Here is a 6,507-nt window from a genome sequence, read left to right on the forward strand (position 1 = left end):
TTAAAATCCACTAAAAGAATCTCAACACATAATTCTTTCTCCACCCCTATCTATTTTTATAGCACCAGACAAATACACCCAGCACTTTCCAGATGTCTTCTCCCTCTTGCAATCTTTTCCTATTTTCCTGAATTATGTGGATTGACCTAATCACTGTTTAGCAAAAATGTATCCTATGTTGAGTCTATATCTAAGGAGAAAAGAGAAGACAGTAGAACGTTTTCTATGGCCCTGATTTTTTGTTCTATAACATTTCTTGCAACGATTTCAGCAACACAGAAGTGCCTAAATTCAAATTATATTTTGTCCTCATGTTTAATTTCTAAATGGTAGTAAGAGATATAGAATATAGACCCAGTGGAATGCAAGCATGGGTTAGGGAGGTAAAAGTGAGCCAAGTTCTTGGGATGATAGTGCAGCTCTCAGAGGAAGTGACTACAAGAATCAAATTGTTTCAAACTCTAAGAGCCATCTGCCTCAAACCCTCCTATGAAAAAAACAGCCCAAAATCAACAAAAAGAAGTTAGAATATTTTAAGTCTATTTTTGGATTAGTCTCAGAACTCACAGAAGCACTTCAAATTAAGGAGAAAAAGTCCTTAAGAAGCTGGAAAGTGGGCTACGGACTTGGCCCAGTGGTTAGGGCGTCCGTCTGCCACATGGAAGGTCAACAGTTCAAATCCCGGACCTCCTTGACCCATGTGGAGCTGGCCCATGTGCAGTGCTGATGCGTGCAAGGAGTGCAGTGCCCGCACTGGGGAGCGTCATGCGAAAGGAGTGCGCCCCATAAGGAGAGATGCCCAGCGCGAAAGAAAGTGCAGCCTGCCCAGGAAGGGTGCCGCACACACGGAGAGCTGACACAGCAAGATGACGCAAAAAAAGAAACACAGATTCCTGTGCCGTTGACAACAGAAGAGGACAAAGAAGACGACGCAGCAGATAGACAAGAAGAAAAGACAAATGGGGGGGGGGAAGGGGAGAGAAATAAATAAATAAATAAATCTTAAAAAAAAGAAGCTGGAAAGTTTGATAATTTTTTTTATTTTTTTAATTTATATTTAATGTTGCCTTCAAAAAATATGAGGTCCCCATATACCCCCCAGCCCCCTCACCCAACTCCTCCCCCCATAACAACAACCTCCTCCATCATCATGAAACATTCATTGCAGTTGGTGAATACAACTCTGAGTACCGCTGCACCTCATGGTCAATGGTCCACATCATAGCCCACACTCTCCGACAGTCCACTCAGTGGGCCATTGGAGGACATACAATGTCCAGTAACTTTCCCTGGAGCACCACCCAGGACATAGTAAACATATCAAAGGACACGACAGAGGTGGTAGCTCACGCAGGATCTGTGAAGGCCAGCCAGGACTTCACAGACTGCTTTCTTTGGTGTTCCTCTGTTCCCTTTTCTGGACTCACAGAAGTCCAAAAGTCATAATCATTCCCACTCCTTCCTTATTTTCTCCTCTACTTACTTTCTGTCTTTAAACATCTTAACTGTTGTCTTCAATGATTTTCTGTTTTATAGAAGTCCTAAAATATAATTTACATATATTTTTAGATACTGGTTGAATTTTCTGACTCAAATTCCTTTTTTTTTGTCTTTATTTATTTTTTAATGTTACATTAAAAAAATATGAGGTCCCCGTATACCCCCTACCAAACCCACCCCACCCCTCCCACATCAACAACCTCTTGCATCATTGTGGCACATTGACTACACCTGGTGAATAAATTTTGGAGCACTGCTGCACCACATGGACAGCAGTCCACATTGTAGTCTACACTGTCCCCCAGTCTACCCTTACTCCAGGGTGGTGCCTTTTTCGAAGCGGTGGCTTTTCCAATTCACACATTAGTGCCATGGAGGCTACTAAAAGACTTGGTGAGGATTCCAAACCACGTGAGCCATGGCAGGACACACAATGTCCAGCATAAGTCCCTGCAGGACCAGCCAGGACAACTCCAAATCCTGAAAATGCCTCCACATAATAACTCTTCTTCCTCTCCCTACCATCAGCAGCCCCCGTGGCCACTTTCTCCCCATCAGTACTACAATTTGTTCCATTACTAATCACAATAGTTCCCCAGCAGAACACCAGTAAGAGATGCCATGTCTCCTGATTGTCTCTGACAGTTTCTCAGGGTTTCTTTTTATTTCATGACTGTGGCACTTTTGAGGAGGACTAGTCAGGTGTTTTGCAGAATTTCCCTTATTAGGGGTTTGTCAGAAGTTGCCTAAATTAAATTCATGCTATGTCTTTTTGGCAGCAATAACACAGTAATGCTAGGCACGTGATGTTGCTGTGTTCCATTACCAGCTGTGGATGTTGATCTTGCTGGATAATGAGGAATCAGCAGGTCACGCCACTGTAAACTGCTCTCTTTCAAATAATAAGTATCCTGTGAGGAAATACTATGAACGTATAAATATCTGTTTTCCTCATCATAAGTTTGCTAGCTAATTTTAGCACCCAAAAATATTTCTTTTTTTTTCACCCACATAGCATTTATTACGTTTTTTTTAAATTAAAGAAGTTGTATGTTTACAGGAAAATAATGTAGACAACGCAGTGTTCCCATATACTTGCCCCCATTATTAACACTTTGCATTAGCCAACGATATTTCTTGCCTGCCGCCATTATTGTTGTAGTGGTTGCCCGATTGTGATGTTCTCTTTCCGTCATTCCTTCTACATTTATTAATTTGAATTCTACCGTAAGGAAGATCTGTCCTTCTTCTCTCCTTGTTTATTCATTCACTTTTTTATATCAGTACGTACTCAGGGATATTTATTTTATTCTACTGATTATGCTCCATTACTATAGTCATTTATACATAGGGTTATATCTCATACCTTAGACAAGAATAAATGCCAAATGGAACAAGGAGACAAACGTACAAAAATTAAACCATGTAAATGCTAGAAGAAAACATGGGCCAATGCCCCTTAAATTTTGGTGTGGGGATAGGCAGTCTATCTATGACTCAAGATCTGGAGACAAAAATAAATGAATGAAGAAAAGACTGGTTAATTGGACTACATGGAACTGCAAGTGATTACATCATAAAACATGATTGACAGAGTCAGAAGACAAACAACAAACTGGAAGAGAATATTTGCAACATATCAGAAAAGGCTAATATCCCTAATATAGAAGGAATTCTTTAATTGGTTCTAAGTAACTAGCAACCTGATGGAAAAATTGGAATTAGATATAGACAACTCACACAAGCAAAAAAGATCTAAAAATGTCCCTTAATCATTTACAAAAAAAGATCAAGTTCACTCAATTTGAGAAATGCACTTCATATAACACTACGATGCCATTTCCCACTTAGCACAGTAGTGAGAATTTAAAAGTATTACAACACATTCTTTGGGGCAGCCTGTGGGGAAACAGGTACCTCCCACGTTGCTGGTGGGAAGGCACACCTGTGCAAAGAGGGGAAACTTCAAACTGCCTATTGCAGAGCTTATTCCAGGGTTGAAAGCAGAAACGTTTTCCCTTTCTGGTGACATTTGCTACAAGACTGGATTACAATGTTCCTGGAGGTTACTGGTAATTTAAGTTGCATTATGTCACATTGTCCAACAGACATTTATAGGAATTTGAAATACTTTTCCAAATGCTCTGCCTTCCACTCTTCATCATTAAAGGAACACAGTCAGGGCTGGGAGGCCTCAAAATGTCAGTCACATCTATGGTTGATTTTACTACTTCCCACTCCCCTCCCACATCTAGATGTGACTTCCTTCAAAAAGAAGTATAGAACTATAAAATCATGAAGGTGAGAGCTGCGAGGACCCCCTAGAGATGAGCTAGCCCGTTCCAGATTGATTCCAGAGAAGAAATAACGTCCAGAGAGGGTTAGTGATTTGGCCATGGTCACACAGCAAGCCAAGCTGGGACGCAAAAGGTCCATAATGCTCCACATCTCTGGCACCATGCACGGAAATATGGGGCACACGATAAGTGCATAATACATGAGAGCAATTTTAACCACTTCTTTCAAAGGGTGTAGAGGGTCCCAGGTTCTTTCTGTGAGAGTAGCTTGTCTTCCAAGTACCAACGCTGAGACAAAGTGTGTGTACTCTGCTTTTCTGTGATCATCAGTGTACCTTCTCCCAGTTTGGCCCAAATGCTGATAAAACTTCCATCGACATTTACAGGCAAGGAGAGCCTCCAGTAGTGGAGTGTTGACCTCTGAGTTCTGGGCCAGCCCTATTGTCCTTCCTCCTCAACAGTCAGACTCCAGCTTTACTATCTGTGTGCCTGCACTGCATCTGGAGCCTCTGTTTCAAATTGCTTTTGATGCCTCAAAATCAGTTGAGTTGAAATGGTATCTTTCAAAATCTCAAATTATGATGAAAACGTCCCCTTAATGGAAACCCAATATAAAAGTAGGGAAAGTTGAAGTAGAGATTGAGGCTCAATGCCAGGAATTCTAATTTGGTTATTTCAAGTCCAGGTGGTCCTGGTTCCAAATTCAACCACTGGGGTTGACATGGGAGATTTTAAACAAGAGTTGTAACTACTTGGGAGACTTCTGAGGAAATGTGCAAGGTTCTTAATGAACCATGCAATAGGCCATTGACACCTTGCCTATAGAACCAGTTACTATGAGGTAGTATCAGAAGTATCATTAGTATAAAGGTCAACTGCTTTTAATTTTAAATATAAAAAATGGTTCCTGTTTTTGAACCCTAAGAGGGGTAAAACGTTAGAGGTAAATGTTAAAAAAAAAAAAAGGAAAGACATAGAGTAAAAGATACATCATGGGATTGAGATTTTAATATTAGTTGCTGCACTTACAAAAACTTTACCATTTGATTACAATAGTAATGTAATTTTTAGGAGGTTCTGGGGTATGAACCTGGACCTAGTCCATGGGAAGCAGGTGTTCAACCATGAGCTACACCTACCCACAGTCATGTATTTTTTTATATGGAGTAGTGAAGGAAAAAAAGAACGAGAAGGCAAGCAAGAAAAAAGAGAAATTTTGGTCTTTTTTCTACTCTACCCTCACAGAAGAATGAACTCTAGTGACTGCAGGAGAGGCTTTGTTCTAAGGCACTTCAGTTTTACAGAGTACAAATCAGCATCTTGGCCATGTGAGTGAAAATCAAGGACTAATGGCCTCGGAAAATCCTTTGTTCCCTAAAAGCAATGATATTCAGGCAAAGATGGTCAGAATCATTTTTTCAGACTGCTGGAAGATAAAAAATGCTTGCAGCAATCCAGGGAGTGCTTATTAACGAAAAATGGATCAATCTAGGTAAAAGCAGTGAGTTTAATGACATTGTGCCTTATTCCCATTATCCTATTCTTTAGCTCCACAGTAGCCAGGCAACAGCCTACAATCACCATGAAAGCCAGCATCCTGGAAGCCATGAGGATGGAGCAGAGTAGGGTTGGAGCTCATCCAAAGCCACAGTCCTAGGGCATTTTCATTATTTGAACCATCTGGTGGTTTCCTGGAAGAAGGTTTCCTTACACTGTCTTTATTTGATCTGACTTGTGCTTATTCAGGAGAAAAAGTCTATCCCCAAGGGCATTTGTTGAAAACCAACTCTAGTAATGCATAGAATAATGGGAAAGAAGATTAAAAAGCAAACAGAAGAACTGAACACTATAATGTAACTAGACATAGCAAACATCTATAGATCACCTGATCTACCAAAGGAAGAATATATATTCTTCTCAAGAGTGCACGCAAAATTAGCAGGATAGATAATATGCCAGGATATGAAAAATGCATCAATAAATTTAGACAGATTGAAATTGTACAAAGCATGTACTCCAGCCACAATGGAATGAAATTACAATTCTATTATGTAAGGAAAATTTGGAAATTCCCAAATATTTGGAAATTTTAAAAATGCTACTAAATACCCGCTGTAAGTTGCACAGTGTTTCCCAAAATGATATGTTCAAGTCTTCACTTCAAGTACTCGTGAATGTGAACTTATTTGGAAATAGGATATTGGAAGAGGTAAATATATTAGGATGAGTTACTTACTGGATCAGGGTGAGCCCTATTCCAAATACTGGTGTCTTTATAAGAAGAGGGAAAATTGGACGCACTGGGCAGACATGATCTGAGAACAGAGGCAGAAATTGGAGTGATGCATCTGCAAGCCAAGGAAAGCCAAGAATTACAGGCAACCACCAGAAGTTAGAAGAAGCAAGAAAGGGGCAAGTATAGCCTTGATTTTGTACTTCTAGCCTCCAGAACTATGAAAGAATAAAGTTGTATTTTTATAAGCCACCCAGTTTGTGATAATGTGGTACAGCAGCTCAAGGAAAGAATTATAATATAAAATGTAGAAAAGAGGAATTCACAAAGGATGTGGTGAGTGAAAAGAAAAACACAGCTTGCAGAGAGTTATGGGATTTAGCTAAAGCAATTGAGATAGAATTTTATAGCTCTAAATATATCTATTAAGGAAGAGGAAAGGGAATCAAATGTGTTTCAAACACCTGGGTGCCGGTC

Source organism: Dasypus novemcinctus, unplaced genomic scaffold (assembly GCF_030445035.2).
Source record: "Dasypus novemcinctus isolate mDasNov1 unplaced genomic scaffold, mDasNov1.1.hap2 scaffold_207, whole genome shotgun sequence".
NCBI lineage: Eukaryota > Metazoa > Chordata > Mammalia > Cingulata > Dasypodidae > Dasypus > Dasypus novemcinctus.